Genomic DNA, 17,287 nt, shown 5'->3' with positions numbered 1-17,287 from the left:
TAGTGGGAAGGCATTCCATTATTGTAAGCATATGTAGAGTACGTAAGCTTTCATAGTCTTTAAAGACATAAGACATTGAAGACTTAGCTCTGGAAAACAGAGGCAGTGGAAGAGGCAGAACCAGAGTGGTCAGAGAAACAGGAAGACCAAGGCAATGTAGTGACAAAACAAAACAAAAAAACAAACAAAAAACCAAAAAAACCCACAAAACTGCAGAGGAGAGAGTTTAAAGGAGGAAAAGTGGTAATCCGTTATACAAGTAATGCAGAGAAGTTGAGCCGAATGGGGAGAGCCTATTGGATTTGACAATGAACAGGTCATTGGTGACCTGAAAGAGCTGTTTATAAAGGGTAAATCCGAATTGAAAATCAGAAGTGTATGAATAGGCCAGGCATGGTGGCTCACACCTGTAATCCTAGAACTTTGGAAGGCTGAGGCAGGCAGATCACTTGAGGTCAGGCATTCGAGAACGGCCTGGCCAGCATGGTGAAACCCCATGTCTGCTAAAAATACAAAAAAATTAGCCCAGCGTGGTGGCGGGTGCCTATAGTCCCAGCTACTTGGGAGGCTGGGGCATGAGAATTGCTTGAACCTGGGAGGCAGAGGCTGCAGTGAGCTGAGATTGTGCCACTGCACTTCAGCCTTGGCATGTATGAGTAGTTAGGAAATAAAGGTGACATGAACTAATTGTTCAATCATGAATGGATAGAAAAAAATGAAAATGTAATGAGATAGGATCCGGGTCAAAGTCAGGGGAGGTACAGTTGAAGATATTGAAGGAGTCATTATGATATTAAAGAAAATGGAAGGAAATGGTATCCAGATAGGTTATCCTTGGAGGGTGTCCAGGGACATCTCTTTTCCTAAGACCTTAGAGAAGGAAACGATGGCTAATAATATAGGGAAAAGTTGACATGGAAGGATGAAAGAATTTTTTGAGAATTCACATAAGGAATGATAATATGAATTTTCAGGGCTAGGCTCAGAAGCAGAAATAAAAAAGCAAAACAAATATGCTTTGGCTAATACAGAGTTGGAAATGGGAAGACATGTAAGATGGACCAGCAGGCATGGTAACCATGGATGCTAATGAGACTGTGATTGAAATGATTGGCTGTGGAGTTCACACTGGAGAGGAGAGGCCTGACCAGACCATGAGAATAAGCAGGCTGAATGGTACAGGTGAGGTACCCCATAAAGGGGAAGAACACTTTTAGTGGTTGAGGTGGATCTTGTGGTCAAAGAAGAGATTTCAGTTTGAAATCTTAGAAGGGGAGCAATTCCCAGTGATGATGATGGCTAAATTTGAGTAAAAATAGAAGGCACCAAGTCATCTGACTTGGAGAATTCTGAGTCTTTTAGGAGTCTCACTTGTTTGGATGACTCATGGATGTGGCTTATGCATGTTACTGGCTTGGCAGCCCTTAGCATGTTACAGATAGGGATGATGATGCTAGATGGTAAACTTCAGGAGAGTTTGTTGGTTCACTTAAAGAATTTGCTTAACATGTGAGACAAAACTATTCAGCTGCCATTTAGCAATATTTAAGTGACTCAGGTTGGATGATGTTACTGTCCTCTGTCCTCAGGGAGCTAAAGGACTGTGGCAAAGCTTATAGGTTAGAAAGGCAAACGTATAATTTGAATACAATATAGAAATAATAGAAATAACTACGCTAAGGTGGGAGTAATCAACCAGAGAGCGGTCATTACACTTGATCTGAATGATGACTCACTGGGCTGGAAAGGATAATAAAGACATTTCAGGAAGAGGAAAGAACAATTGTAAAGATGCAGATACGTTTGTTTCAAGAATACAAGTTAAAATTTAATTTCTTATTTATTGAAGGAGCCACAAATAATTTGCCTGGCTGAAGCATATGGTGTGTGGGGTGAAGTGATGAGGGATGAAGTTGGACAGAGAGGCAAGGAACAACTGGTACCCAACCTTGAGTGCCGTGCACAGGAACTTGGACATTTCCCTTTAGGCCAGTGGTCTTCAAAGAGGAATGTGGGCTTGCAAAGCATGAGGAGAAGAGAGGAAACTGAAACTTTTGTTTTTTTATGTCATCCTTTTAAATGTCAATTTTCTGTATATTATGTAATAGAACAGGAATTCATGCCTATGTCAGGGGTGCATGATCAAAAAGAGCTCAGAGGTTATTGTTGTAGCTGATGGAGTCTGGGCAGGGAGTGGGTTATCCCCGAGGGTTTCAATCAGGGTAGAAGGATCAGATTTGCATTTTAAAGCAAGTTTTCTGGAATCATATAGGAGATAGGTTAGAGAAGAGCAGGTCTAGATTAAAAGAGATCAGTTGGGAAACTATTAGATTTGAATTAAGGCATTGCTAGAATGGAGAGAAAGACACAGATTCAAGAAACTGAGTAGAATAAAAAATCACTATATTGTTCCTTTTTATTGCTGAATTAATACTTCATTGTATGAATAGACCCCATTTTGTTTATCCACTCACCAGCTGATGGACATTTGGATTGTTTCCAGGTTTTGCCTGTTTTGAATAATGCTGCCATCAACTTTCTTATGCAAGTCTTTGTGTTGACATACATTTTTATTTATCTTGGGTATATAGTTAAGACTAGAATATATGGATTATATGACAACTTTGTGTTTAACTTTTTGAGAAACTGCTGAACTGTTTTCTAGAATGGCTGTACCATTTTACGTTCCTGTCAGCAGTGTGTGAGGGCTGCGGTTTCTCCTCATCCCTGACAACACTAGTTAGCTCTTAGGTTTAGGTCTATGATCCATTTTCAGTTAAGCCTTGTGTTCGTGTGAGTTGAAAGTCCACCTTCATTTTTTTACACATCGATGTTGAGTTGTCTCAGAACCATTTTTTGGCAGACCTTGGGGCTCAAGGCTGCACAGGCCCCAAGTCTCCCTCACAAGCCTCAGAACTATTTTTTGAAAAGAGCTTCCTTTCCCCATTGAATTGCTTTGGCACCTTTGTGGGAAACCAGTGACCATAATGTAAGAATTTTTTTCTGAACTCTCCACTCTGTTCCTTATTGCCAATGCCACACTGCCTTGACTACTGTAGCTTCGTAGTAAGATGTGAAATTGGGAAGTCTAAGTCCTCCAACCTAGTTCTTTTTAAAATTGGTTTGACTATTTAAGGTCCTTTGTCTTTCCATATAAATTTTAGGATCATTTTGACAATTCTAACAAAGAACAGAGCCTTCTGAGACTTTAATAGGGATGGTTGTGTTGCATGTATAGATCAATTTGGGGAAAGTTGTCATCTTAATGATAGTGAGTCTTTCAATCCATGAACATGGAATGTATCCCTATTTATTTAAGTCATCTTCAGTTTTTCTAAGCAGTTTTGTTGTTTTCAGTATGTAAATCTTAAATTTATTCCTTAATATTTCATTCTTATTGAGTGAATTTCATCAGGAGCATGTTAAATTTGCAGTATCTGTAAGACGTTATAGGTGGAAGTGTCCAGTGGGCAGTTGAACCTCAGGAGAAAGATCTGAGCTAGATTTGAAAGTAGCCAGCATGTAGGTGGGAATGGAAGCCCGGGATTTGAATGACGTTGCCCACAAACAACAGGGCAGAATGAAAAAAAGATGACAATGCATAGAAATCTAGGAAGCACCAACATTCACCAGACAGGCACGAGAAGAGAGCTAGTTGCCGATAGGGGAGGCCAAGAGGCAAAGAGGAAAATGTGATAAGGAGAACATTTCAAGGAGATGTCAAGAAGCAGTGTCGTATTGTTGTGGAGAAGGCAAACTGAAATACAGCCTGAGAAGCTAATGGGTGATCTTAATGAGGACACTTTCAGCAGCATGGTTTTGTGTATATGGGGGCTGGGGGTGGAAACCAGATGGCAGAGGATTGGAATGAGTGGACTGTTCTGCCTTGTTCACCATTGTGACTCCGGTGCTTGGCACTTTGGTGCTTATTAAATATTTAAATGAATGAGGAAGTAGAGACAATGCTTTCAAAAGCTAAGGCTAAAGGAAGGAAAGAAGAGTAGTTAGAGGAGAGAGTTAGGTTGAAGGAAGGATTTCTTTTTTTTAATTTTGGGAGGAAGTTGAGTATATTTCTGTGAAAAAGGAACAGAAGCTGTAGAGAGGGAGAGGTTGAAGATACAGTGAGAGTGGCTGATTGATGGAGCTGTGATTCAGAGGGGACCAGCAGGAGTGGGATTTAGACCATACTATTTTCAAAAAGGAAAAGATTGTGGAGAAGTGTTTGTAACTATTAGAATTGATGATTTAAGATACTTATTAAAAATATACAGCACATTCCAAGCCCCTGGTTAGTGTTGCTGAATTTGAAAAAACCTTTAGGCTAATGCTACATTTAAAATGAGGTGGGGGAAAATTATAGATGCCTTGTGTGTTATGAAATGAACTATATTTTTAGTTTTTATGTTACTACTTTCAAACAGCAAGATTTCATCTCTCTTTTGCTGTGTTACTAAAGCATCTTTGTACCTAGATGATAAATTCATATGGATTTAGTATATTTTCAGCCTTCCCTCCCCTCCATTTTGAGCTGCATTTGGTATGGTCCCAGACCGGTGCATACATCCTTGCACACTAGAGCCCCTGAGAGCTTGCATTTTGCTTTTATAGAGGCAGTAGATTCCAATGTATGTCTGCTTCAGCCATCAGCAAAAAACTAACAGGCTTACTACAGTTTCTTTGGAAAAACCTGCTTCTGGCTTCAGCCTCACTTCCTTTGTTCTACATCCCAGAAGATGCACGTGAGGGCAGCTGCCTGGTAACTGGAGGCTTCACTTGACCAGCACTGAGCTTCTGTTCACTCATTCAGGTCTCACATCCATGTCATCTCCAGGACTCACCGAAAATAGTCAGAGGGATCCCTGTAGGTGGAACTTTATTTTCTTTTTCCTTTGCTGCTTTCCTTTGAAATGTTTACTTCCATGCTTGGATACATTGCTGTATTTGCATGGTATGCAGATGATATATTATTAAAAAGCAGAAATTAAATTCCAACTTGACTTGAACCTACAAGCAGTGCATTTTTATGAGAGTATTATTAGTTTCTTTCTGTTACCAACAAGTAATACTTACTAAATTAATACCTAAAATAAGTTTAAAATGTTGCATGGAAATGTAGGACTTTTTTTTTTTTTATATAATATGTGTCTTCTCGTGCATCAGGTGAAATTCATCAAACTGACATTTTTTATGAAGCAATCTTTGTATTAAAAGATAAATATAAAATACCAGGAAAATAATGCTAGCTATTTGAATAATAAGTCCGGTGCAGCTCCGTAAAACTAATTCAGCATCCCTTGCTGCTAGTATGTTCATTTTCCAAGAGGCAGTTAATAGAGTTAAATATGTGAGCCATATCCAAAGATAGTATAAAGTTAAAATTCATTCTATGGTACTATATGGGTTCATTTAAAATGGCTGATTTTCAATATGAATTTTGAAAAATGTCATAATGCTTCATATAGTTTGAATATATATATATGTATATATATTCTTTTCATAATTTTATAGAACTTCAGTGTATTCCTTATCTGTTAGCCAGAGGCTGTGGTTTTAATGACATCTCTGTGTGGTATTTATATATATATTAATATATATACAAAAATGTTGAAGTTGTGGAACTCACTGCAAAAAATACCTGAAAAAATAACTGTACATTTTTGTTGAGTAATTTATTGTACTATCCATGGGGGTGGTAACTAAGGAATAATTTTTAATAGTTACTGCATTTTTAAAAACTCCCTGTTATTTCTTTAAGTTGACATACGTTATGGCATGTTATATAGATCATGCCTTGTCACGTGGAAGCCACTTCTCTTTAAATGAAAAAAAAAAAAAAAAAAAAAGAAGTACATGTTATCTCTCATCTATCTATCAAAGTTATTCTCTTTTTAATATTACAAATTTGAATAAGATATATCAAACTTAAATTAAGAGAAAAGTTCCTTCTTTGTGTCCCTCTCTCACGCCTGCATATGTATAACATAGCAAACCCTGCAAGCTTAGACAGACATAGTAACAGAAGTAAAATAATAGCTCAGGAGTTAATTACAAAATTGGAGCATTAATGGAATCAGATTCTAACTAGAGGTTTTACCACATTCTTATTCATGATTAAGTGTTCAGGAAAAAACTTATCAGTGAGAACTGTGGCATTTATTTTTAAAGTATTTACTTACAGGGAATGTATAATAAATGACATATTTTCTCTCAGTCATTATCTTAAATAATGGTTCTAAGAGTAAAGATCTGCATATAGGTATAATCTGATATTCAATTTTAATATTTTAGATTATTCATCTAAGAAATTACTCCTTGAAAATCTTGATTTGTTGGTAAATACTCGCAAGATTTTTGAGGTGTCTGCTCATCTTTTTCTCATATATCAATATGTGTAAGTGTATATTCGTTTTTTTAAAAGCTGGTTTATATTTATGTAACAGTGTTTAAATAAAGTTAGTATCTATGTCCTGTAATACCAAAATATTTATATCTTGTCTGTTAATTTTGGCTCTAAGACAGTTTGTTTTTAAGACGTAGCTGATTCTTTATTCTAATACCCTGTCTTAAGTTGTCATACTGGGCATGACCTGAAATTCTCTAAGACGGTGTTCTATATTGAAGGGGAATTGGCACTTTAACAGCTTGTTTAGGTATTAAACTACATAAAAATAGAGCATCGAGATTAGGGTTGTGATGCTTAAATGTTACCTTTCTGGGATTTCTTGTAATGATTATATACCACCATTGTGTGATCAATAATTATAGCAATAGAGTGTTTTAGAAGTGAATCAGGACAACGTTTTGTTGTCTATCATAAATGTTTGGTATCATGAATAAATACAGTTATTCTGTTTCATCACCTTTTTGCTGGAACATGGTATAACTTGACAGCAAAAATTATACCTTTCAGAAAACTAAATTTTAAAACCACAAAAAGAAATCTTTGAAAATTTTAGCTGTCAGCCTTAACAAGAGACTTTGTCTGTTGAATTCATATGGAGCTTCATGATTTTGTCTTAACTTTTTAGAGGTGTGTGCTGGAAAATAACCTGTAGGATCTTGTAGCTCTGCTGATTAAACTGTTGAAGGCAACTGTGATGGAGCTTGTACTTTTCTCAGAAGATTGGTAGTTGCCTAATGGTTTTTATAAACTTCTAGAGCAGGGGAGAAGTCAAGTGGCCACCTGAGCTGAGAAACTCTCACTCCTACTTAAATATTCATCTGGCTTTCCCTGTAAAGGTATGCCCATAGCATAAATATAAGTATATGGGTAGGAGCAGTGACTCACACCTGTGATCCAAGCACTTTGGAAGGCCGAGGCAGGAGGATCACTTGAGGCCAGGAGTTTGAGACCAGTCCAGGGTAACATAGTGAGACCCCCTACTCTACAAAAAAATTTAAAAATTAGCCAGGCATGGTGACATGCAGCTGTAACCCTACCTACTTGAGAGGCTGAAATGGAAGGATCACTTGAGGCTCAGGAGTTTGAGGCTGCAGTGAGCTGTGATGGCACCACTGCATTCCAGCCTGGGCAACAGAGCCAGACCCTGTCTCTAAAATAAAATAAAATGAATAAGCATTTGAAATTTGGCTAATTTGTTTTTATTTAAGAAAGTAAATGGTGTTTACCCTAAGATAGGGGAAATAACTAAAGAAGCATTGGAATAATATTGAACTATTTAATATCCTTTTGTATTCTTAAGAATCATTTAAAGTATTTGTATAAAAGAGTAGCATAGGATACTTATTAATATGCTATTCACTTTCAAGTCTCTAATTCTGGTTTTGAAAACCTATGAAATAAATACTGCAGTAGATAAAATGGAATTGAACAGTCAGAAACTTACTACATGAAGATGACTCAGTTCTAATTATGTTTCTTTTTAACTGAAAATGAAAGTATATGTAATAAGAATTACCATAGTAATTGCAATGATGTGATCAAAAAATAAATAACCACTGGGATTTTTTCTTTCATTTAGTAAAATTAATGTGGCACAGAATATCAGTCATACCATTATAGGTATATAAAGGTATATAAGTATAATTCTGCTTATTTCTATTAAAACTCTAATGAATTAATGAAAAGAAACTACTTATTAAGCATGTGCATGTGTTACTTCTGTACTTTGCATTTCATAGTTAGTACCACAGTATCTCAAATAGTATCAAAACAAACCTTGTGAGATGAGAAAATTGAAACTTAAGTCACCCAGCTAGTAAGCATTTCAGCAGGGATTTAAACCCAGGAACGTCTGCCCTCAAAACCTGTGTTTTTCTCACTTCACCACAGGCATTCCTGGGAAGTGCTAAAACGTAAACAATAGAATTTAGACAAGTTTTCACTTTCCATAGTGTTCAGTGTTCTTTATGTATTGCATTTATATCCAGTCCCTTTCCCCTATTCTCTTTCTATACCACAAACTTTGAGTAGCTAAGTAGCATATAGAGATTTCATCTTTAACTGTATTTGAATTGCTTCGTGGTCTTGCTGTGTAGTGCTCCTTTAATACAGGGCTAGTCTAAGAATAAAAACCCAGTGTTTAAAAAAAAGATGCTGATTTATGCTGCAGAACCCTGGAAAGATTCCTCTGAATTTGGAGTGTGGGTTGAAGCTCAGGACAGGATTAGAAGAAAGACTAGTAAGGCCTCTAGTTCCCCTCTCCACACTGTGTCCCCCTTGGACAGGAAATATTTCACCATTCTTAAAGTCAAGTCTTCGCTATTGCAGATGCTGATTTCTGAGTAACAATTTTAAAAGAATTCCTGCCTGGAATTCACACCTGTAATCCCAACACTTTGTGGGGCCAAGGCAGGTGGATCACCTGAGGTCAGGAGTTCAAGAACAGCCTGGTCAACATGGTGAAACCCCGTCTCTACTAAAAATACAAAAATTAGGCGTGGTGTGCTCCTGTAGTCCTAGCTACTCTGGAGGCTGAGACAGGAGAATTGCTTGAATCTGGAAGGCAGAGGTTGCAGTGAGCCAAGATCTCACCACTGCACTCCAGCCTGGGTGACAGAGTGAGACTCCATCTCAAAAAACAAAACAAAACAAAACAAAAAACAGTCGGGCTCGGTGGCTCACACCTGTAATCCCAGCGCTTTGAGAGGCTGAGACGGGTGGATCATGAGGTCAGGAGTTCGAGACCAGCCTGACCAAGATGGTGAAACCCTGGCTCTACTAAAAATACAGAAATTAGCCAAGCTTGGTGGCAGGTGCCTAATCCCAGCTACTCGAGAGGCTGAGACGGGAGAATTGTTTGGACCTGGGTGGCAGAGGTTGCAGAGAGCCAAGATGGTGCCACTGCCCTCCAGCCTAGGCTACAGAGTGAGACTCGATCTAAAAAAAAAAAACCAGAAAAAGAATTTCTGGCCGTCTCCCCTTTTCTACTTCTTTCTAGCCATTGTATCTTAGAAAAACTTTTGAAGTCCTGTCGTCTAGCACCTCGTCCCATGCAGAGTCCCTTTATGAGCAGTCCTGAAGGTGTTTATCTGGTGTGTTGACAGTTCACACTCTCTACCAGCCTTCTAAGGCTTCAGAGTTGTAGTTCCTTGACCTTTTCTTTTTGTGGTAGCTGATTATAAATGCTTTGTTGTCCTGGTCATTCTTGTCTAGACCCTTGCTAGTTTTCCAAAACCCCATATAAAAATGGTGTTTGTACCTGCATAGTCTTCTAGAAATGGTGACTGTGACCATAGCTTTTTAGTCACCTTTTCTGCCGGTCAGCTCATGTTTAACCACAATGCCTAGATCTTTTTAACATGAAAGTGCCCCTAGTCTTTATTTTAAAAATAATTGTAAAAGCAGTGCATCCCCATTGAAGACAGGAAAATTTAAAAAGCTGCTGGGGAAAAAAATTGAATCACTAGTCTGCAATAGCCTCAAGCATTTTGAGGTTTATATACACACACACATATATGGGCATATCATCCAAAATTGGAGTAGCATACAAACAATTTTGTTTCCTGTTTTTTCCCCTTATGAAGTGAGCATTGCCTCATGTCATTAACATACTGTTTTCCTGTTGTTGGAAATCTAGGTAGTTGCCAGTTTTGTGCCAAGCATAACTTGTGCTGTAATAAGCATCTCTATACGTACAAAGATAGGGCCACAAATTTTTACAGCCTAAGGGTATTACATTTTTTAAGGCTCTTAGTGTGTATTCATCATTAGCTTTTTAGAAGGGTTGTGCCAGTTTATACTTTCATTAGCAATGTCTATGACTTTATCTATTTCATGGACCCTCACCTGAGTATTTTTTTCTTGTCTTTTCTAATATGATAGCAAAAATCAAATTTGATTATTATTTAAAGTGTGGCGGGAGGTAAAATGTGATTTATCGGCCGGGCGCGGTGGCTCAAGCCTGTAATCCCAGCACTTTGGGAGGCCGAGACGGGCGAATCACGAGTTCAGGAGATCGAGACCATCCTGCCTAACATGGTGAAACCCCGTCTCTACTAAAATACAAAAAAAATTAGCCGGGCGAGGTGGCGGGCGCCTGTACTCCCAGCTACTCGGGAGGCTGAGGCAGGAGAATGGCGTGAACCCGGGAGGCGGGGCTTGCAGTGAGCTGAGATCCGGCCACTGCACTCCAGCCTGGGCAACAGAGCCAGACTCCGTCTCAAAAAAAAAAAAAAAAAAAAAAAAAAAATGTGATTTATCAGCTTTTAATTGTTGTTTTCAACTGCTTTTGCTTCTGGCTGCTTTCAGTTGCAGTTTTAGTGTACTTGTAGATTTGAATGAAGGGGTTACATGTTAAGGGCTTCAAATTGTCATATTTATTGCAGATATTTATCTTCAACTTTATTGCAGATAATTATTTGCCTTTTAATTTTGCATGGTTATTACACATAGAAGTTTAGTATTTTTATTCAAAATAATTGTTTTGCTTTTATTATTTTAATGGACACATAATTGTACATATTTGTGTGGTACAGTATAATGTTTTGATACATATATATAATGTGTAATGATTAAATCAGGATAATTAGCATATCTATCTCCTCAGATATTTCTTTGCATTGAGAACATTCCAAATTCACTCTTTTTTCTTCCTTTTTTTTTTTTTGAGAGGGAGTCTCACTCTGTCGCCCAGGCTGGAGTAGTGCAGTGGCATGATCTCGGCTCACCGCCGCCTCCGCCTCCTAGGTTCAAGCGATTCTCCTGCCTCAGCCTCCCAAGTAGCTGGGATTACAGGCGCCTGCCACCACGCCCGGCTAATTTTTGTATTTTTAGTAGAGACGGGGTTTCACCATGTTGGTCAGGCTGGTCTCAAACTCCTAACCTCAGGTGATCTGCCCACCTTGGCCTCCTAAAGTGCTGGGATTACAGGCATCAGCCACCGCACCCAGCCAAAATCCACTTTTATAGCTATTTGAAAATATACAATAAATTGTTATAATCACCCTGCAGTGCTATAGAACACAGGAACTTATTCTTCCTTTCTGTAATTTTGTATTTGTTAACCAACATCTGGCTAACTCTCCATTCCCAGCCTCTGGTAACCACTATTCTACTCTACTTCTATGCAGTCAAGTTTTTTAGCTTCCATATATGAGTGAGAATATGCAATACTTGTCTTTCTGTGCCGAGCTTGTTTCACTTAATGTTTTACAGGCTCATCCATGTTGCTGAAAATGATAGGATTTCGTTCTTTCTTATGGCTAAATAATATTCCATTGTGTATACATACCACATTTTCTTTATTCATTCATCTGTCGATAGACGTTTAGTTGATTCCATGTCTTGGCTTTTGTAAACAGTGCTGCAATAAACATGAGAGTGCAAGTATCTCATCAAAATACTGATTTTCTTTTCTTTGGGTAAATATCCAGTAGTGGGATTGCTGAATCATGTGGTAGTTCTGTTTTTAGTTTTTTGGGGGAAACTCCATACTGTTTTCCATAACGACTGAGCTAATTTACAGTCCGACCAACGGTGTCTAAGAGTTTCCCTTTCTCCACATCCTCACCAACACTTATCCTCTGTCTTTTTGATAATAGTCATTCTGACTGGTAGGAGATGATATCTCACTGTGGTTTTCATTTGCATTTCCCTGATGATTAGTGATGTTGAGCATTTTTTTTCATATACCTTTTGGGCATCAAATGAATATTTTTAAATGATATCTTCCATTGCTTTTCTGCATGGAAGATTCTCTCCCAATCCTAAGAAATAAATATTAGCTTGTTATTTCTTCCAGTTTTTATTCTAGTTTACTTATCACTTTATTTAATCTAGAATTTATTTTGATTTATGGCATGAAATGACCACTCAATATTTTGCCATATAAGTAATTAATTTTTCTAGTACCATGCAATAATTCCTTACTTTTCTCTCCCTCTGTTGCTGGAAAAAATGTAATTGGTTAAATTCTGTCCTGCCTGCATGGTGTATGCTCCTGAGCAGCTGAGAGTAGCTAGAAGAAAACATACATCCTTTCTTGAGTTCTCACTTCAGATGTTGTCCACAATTCACTAGAAAGCCTGGAGCCAGGCTGGCAATCCTGGTACATTCTCCTCTGCATACTAGGAGAATGCTCTTTTCTTGAACTGTGATGTCCCCTCCCTGGTCCCATTCCTAATTGCTTTCCTCTGATTTCAGTGAGGAACTACAAGCAGTCAGAAGAGAAGGGCTCTGTGCTCCTCGCACTAACGCCCCCTCCTCCCAGTGTCGGCTTGCTCTGGCTTCCTCTCTGACACTGTGGGGACAGTCCCTGCTTCCATAGCAAGGCCCTCAGTATAGGCGCCGGATTCCTTCTTTCTCTCCTGCCTAAGTGCTTTGCTCTGGCAGCGTTGCCCTCTCTCTCCTGCACCATCAGGCTCATTTCTCTGCAGAATCGTCTAGCAGTTATTCGTACTGTCCACATACTTCACTATTCTTTTCCTTAATCCCTTTTGTCTGTAAAAGTAAACACGTAACTAATAAAACTGACATTATCACCCAAATTATCTTGTCTACAATATCTCAGAAAACTACACTTTCAGGACTAAGTCCAAGCTCTTTACCTTCCCACCGGAGATGTTGAAGTGCCTCTGGGTTTAATGCTTGGGCCTTTTCTCTCCTGCATTCTCATTCAGTTCCAAGACTTTAAATACCACCCAATGCTATTGGCTCCAATCCTGGCCTCACCCCTAAATTCTAGACTGGTTTATTCAACTCTCCGCTCAAGAGTCCTATGATGGTGCTCACAGGCATCTTAAACTCAACCTGTCAAAATCTGCAGTCTTGAGTCTCATCCTCCCTGCTTGTTGGCTCTTCTGTCTTCTCCGTTTCATTAGGTGATAGCACTGTTCATCCCCAGGCTTAGGCTGTAAGAGATATCAACAAAAATGCTGCTTGAGTCCGCTCTTGCCTTACACATCCAGTTCATCTGTAAATCCAGCCAGCGCTGCCCACAAACTGCCTCTCACCATTTCTTCCTGTCTCCCCTACTACTGCCTACCCCGGCACTGTTGTTTCTCCTCTGGGCTGCCATGAGGGCCTCCTCCCTGGGCTTCCTGCCTCTGCACTCATCCTCCAGAGACAGCATCACCTTCTTGTGCCAAACTCTCTGTGGCCTCCCATCACATGTGGAATACCGCCGAGTCCTGGCTTGCGAGGCCCTGCAGGGCCCAGCCCTTTGCTCCCTCTCTGGCCTTGGCTCCTCTGCTGCAACCCTCAGCCATCTTACTCCCTCCAGCAGACCCATAGGCCCCACAGGCCTCCAGCTTTTCCCACCTCCTGTCCTGCTCTTCCTGTAGGTCATGGCCTGGCTCATTCCCTTTTGCTGCTTTCTCAAGGCTCTCCACATTTTACGTTGTATATCATTCTCTCTCTTTACCTGGGTTTATTTTATTTGTGACCTGGATCCTCTTTGTTGTCTAAAATGTAAACCTAACATACATTTATCTGGCTTTGCTCTATCTGTTGGGCCTAGAATAGTGATTGGCACAGCACCCAATAAATGTCTGTGTGGATGGAGTTCTATAACAGAGTTGTATCTCTTTGCTTTCTTCCAGTGGCTCTCCATTTCTTACAGCGGTGTCGCCTAAACATCAGTCATTTGAACCTCACTTTCACAACCTTTTTTTTTTTTTTTTTTTCAAAGACAGAGTCGTGCTCTGTCGTTTAGGCTGGAAGGCAGTGGTGCGATCTCGGCTCACTGCAACTTCCATCTCCTGGGTTCAAGCTATTCTTGTGCCTCAGCCTCCTGAGTAGCTGGAATTACAGGCACACACCTCCATGCCTAGCTAATTTTTAGTACAGACGGGGATTTTGCCACTTTGGCCAGGCTGATCTCGAACTTCTGGCCTTAAGTGATCTGCCCACCTCGGCCTCCCAAAGTGCTGGGATTACAGGCATGAGCCACCACTACCAGCCGAAAATACATTTATTATTATAAATGGAAAACCAATATCATTTGACATGAGTAGAAATTAATTGCAACCATAAGCCTGGCACGGCAGCTCTTGCCTGTAATCCCAGCACTTTGGCGGATCACCTGAGCTCAGGAGTTCAAGACCAGCCTGGCCAACATAGCAAAACCCCATCTTTACTAAGAAATACAAAAATTAGTTGGATGTGGCGGTACATGCCTGTAATCCCAGCTACTCGGGAGTCTGAGGCAGGAGAATCGCTTTAACCCGGAAGATGGAGGTTGCAGTGAGCCGAGATTGTCCCACTGTACTCCAGCCTGGGCAACAGAGCAAGACTCTGTCTCAAAAAAAAAAAAAAAAAAAAAAAAAGGAAAAAGAAGTTAATAGCAACCATAAACACATAAAACTGCCCTTGCCCACCTAGATTGTCTTGCCTATAATATCTTAAAAACTATGCTCCAGGATTAAGTCTAAGCTCTTTACCATAGTAGACAGAAGTCGTCCCGAGGGCCATGCTTGTGTCTCCTGCTCCTCTGTGTCTCACGGCTCGTGGGCCAGCGGCACGTAGCACATCTTGCATCAGCTTTTGTGCACGCCGACCCGTCTTCATGGAGTCCATTTCTTTACCCTCTTCCCCTCACAGGGCTATTTCCTGTTTGCCTCTGAAACTGTCCCATCGCTCCCTCTTCTGGGAGGTCCTCTTAAAAGCTCGTGAGGCGCACCTCCCACATCTAGTCATCATACTAAGTTGTGGTTATCTGCACAGTGTTTTTTCCCCTTCCTGAGTATAATTTGCTGAGTATATCTCGGACCAGACAGTATTTTGAAAAGTGTTTTTCTCATAAAACTCAAAGAGAAAACATACGTCACACTGAAAGCTGTTTTGGCCACCAGGTCCCACAGCTCTGGTAGCTACTTCTTTTCCAGGGGTCACTTTTTAGCAGTGACATTTTCACTGCAACTCTTGCTAATTCCATTAATTTGTCCCTTTGTGAGACAAAATGTCAGTTACAACTGGAAATGTTACCATAAAATTAAAGAGAAGTTGTTCTGTGGTCTCTTGCCCATAGCAAGTGATTTTGGAAAATGTTGGCAACATGGTAGGGGATGAGTGGGGTATTTGGTTTTCTTTTTTACTTTTTAGTTTCTCTCATATTCAGTCTGTTCCCAAATTGTCTTGTTTCAGCATTAATAATTACCTTCAGAGGATTTTGTCTTGTATTACACCCTAAATAACGCATTTGTTTTGTTTACTCAGACTTGTAGTAAGTAGGTTTATATTATATTACTGTATACCTTTTTTCCTTCAAATTTAACACTGCAATAGCCCAAATAAGTTAAAAAAAAAAAAAAAAAAAAAAAAAGGTTTTCTTGAAAGTCACACGCAGCTTTGCTTTCCTGTAGTGGATTTGGTTTGTGTAGAAGGAACAGATTGAAAACATCACTGGTTTCTGTAGTAGGACAGTTTGGGCTAGTATGGCAGTATCATGTGCTCTGTATTCAGAGAACATATAGCAGGAAATTATGTTTATGTTTGTGAAATAAATCTGTTTTCAACTCTCTGTTCAGAAAAAATTAGTACTGATAACTTTGTGGTGGAAAGCATTCGACCGTACTCAGAAACCTGTCACTCTTGTTTTAGGGTTGGATTGAAGAATATTGGGAAAGCTGGGACACTTTGTTTTAATTGAGAGAAATATTAGAGGGTCTTACCGCCAGCTAATAAGTAGGTTTTTTTCATGTCCAAGTACTTCCAGAGAAACTCTTCCTTTGAATGGTTAGACACTTCACTATCCTCCTCTTCCTCCCCCACAAACGTTTTTTGAGCATTTGAGCAGAACAGCTTGCTGAGGGCAATGCTCTGTGTGCTGAGGGATGTTTATTTCTGTGCACACTGGAGAGCGTGACAATAGATTCACTTTGAATAATTTTTGGTGAAAACAATATGCTCAGTGTGAACTGAAATAAATGAATGCAAGGCATCTAAAATTATATGGATGGTACTGTAAGTGTTTACCTCTAGATGCCAGAACCTTGACAGCTCCCTTGTGTGATAGTGTGCCCTTCCCTGCTTAGCCTCACTTACTCTTCTCTGTCTACGAGAGCCTCCTTTCCCCCAGGCAACTCCTGTATGTACTGAAATCTGGTGATCCCTCTAGGAGAGACTTGTGTTTACTGTTCTTGCTGTCTACTGTGCCCCGTGCTAAGGATGTGAGATGAGTAAGGATACCTCCACCAGTGTTTGTGTCCTTAGCAGCTTTGTACCACTTTTCACACAGCAGGCCCTCAGTCAGTGCTTGTGGAAACCATCCATTTATGGAGCCTCTGCATTTTCTTTTCTTTTCTTTTTTTTTTTTTTTTTTTTTTGCGGGGACAGAGTCTCGCCCTGTGACCAGGCTGGAGAGCAGTGGCGCGATCTTGGCTCACTGCAAGCTGCGCCTCCCGGGTTCACGCCATTCTCCTGCCTCAGCCCCCCCGAGTAGCTGGGACTACAGGCGCCCGCCACCACGCCCGGCTAATTTTTTGTATTTTTAGTAGAGATGAGGTTTCACTGTGTTAGCCAGGATGGTCTCGATCTCTTGACCTCGTGATCTGCCTGGCCTCGCACTCTCAAAGTACTGGGATTACAGGCTTGAGCCACCGCACCCGGCAAGCCTCTGCATTTTCTCCTTGGAACTCTTTGCTTTTTTTGGTGATGCAGAGAATCCACATGGGGTTCTGGTTTGTGTATGTGTTCTGATTCTGAAGATGTAAGCATCTCCCAAGACATGGTCTGTTTGTACCTGTGAAATACTTAACCATCTGGATTTACTGTCTTTTAACAAAGGAGAGTCTGGGTGCAGTGGCTCATGCCTGTAATCCCAACACTTTGGGAGGCAGAGGCAAGTGGATCATGAGGTCAGGAGTTGAAGACCAGCCTGGCCAACAT

At 40.0% G+C, this 17,287-nt stretch overlaps 1 protein-coding gene and 1 long non-coding RNA gene across 3 annotated transcripts in view; one reads left to right on the top strand and one right to left on the bottom strand.

Moving 5' to 3' along the window:
• Window positions 1–17,287, top strand: part of DTNBP1 (dystrobrevin binding protein 1) — a 151,992-nt gene that overhangs the window by 80,573 nt on the left and 54,132 nt on the right. The window lies entirely within an intron of this gene.
• On the bottom strand, window positions 11,454–14,981 carry LOC126952918 (uncharacterized). The gene is made up of 3 exons (XR_007725071.1): window positions 14,842–14,981; window positions 13,211–13,311; window positions 11,454–11,765 (listed from the first exon to the last, which is right to left on the bottom strand). It is a non-coding gene; the product is annotated as an uncharacterized LOC126952918 (long non-coding RNA).

This window comes from Macaca thibetana, chromosome 4, assembly GCF_024542745.1.
Source record: "Macaca thibetana thibetana isolate TM-01 chromosome 4, ASM2454274v1, whole genome shotgun sequence".
Taxonomy (NCBI): Eukaryota; Metazoa; Chordata; class Mammalia; order Primates; family Cercopithecidae; genus Macaca; species Macaca thibetana.
This window is presented reverse-complemented; position numbering and strand designations above follow the sequence as displayed.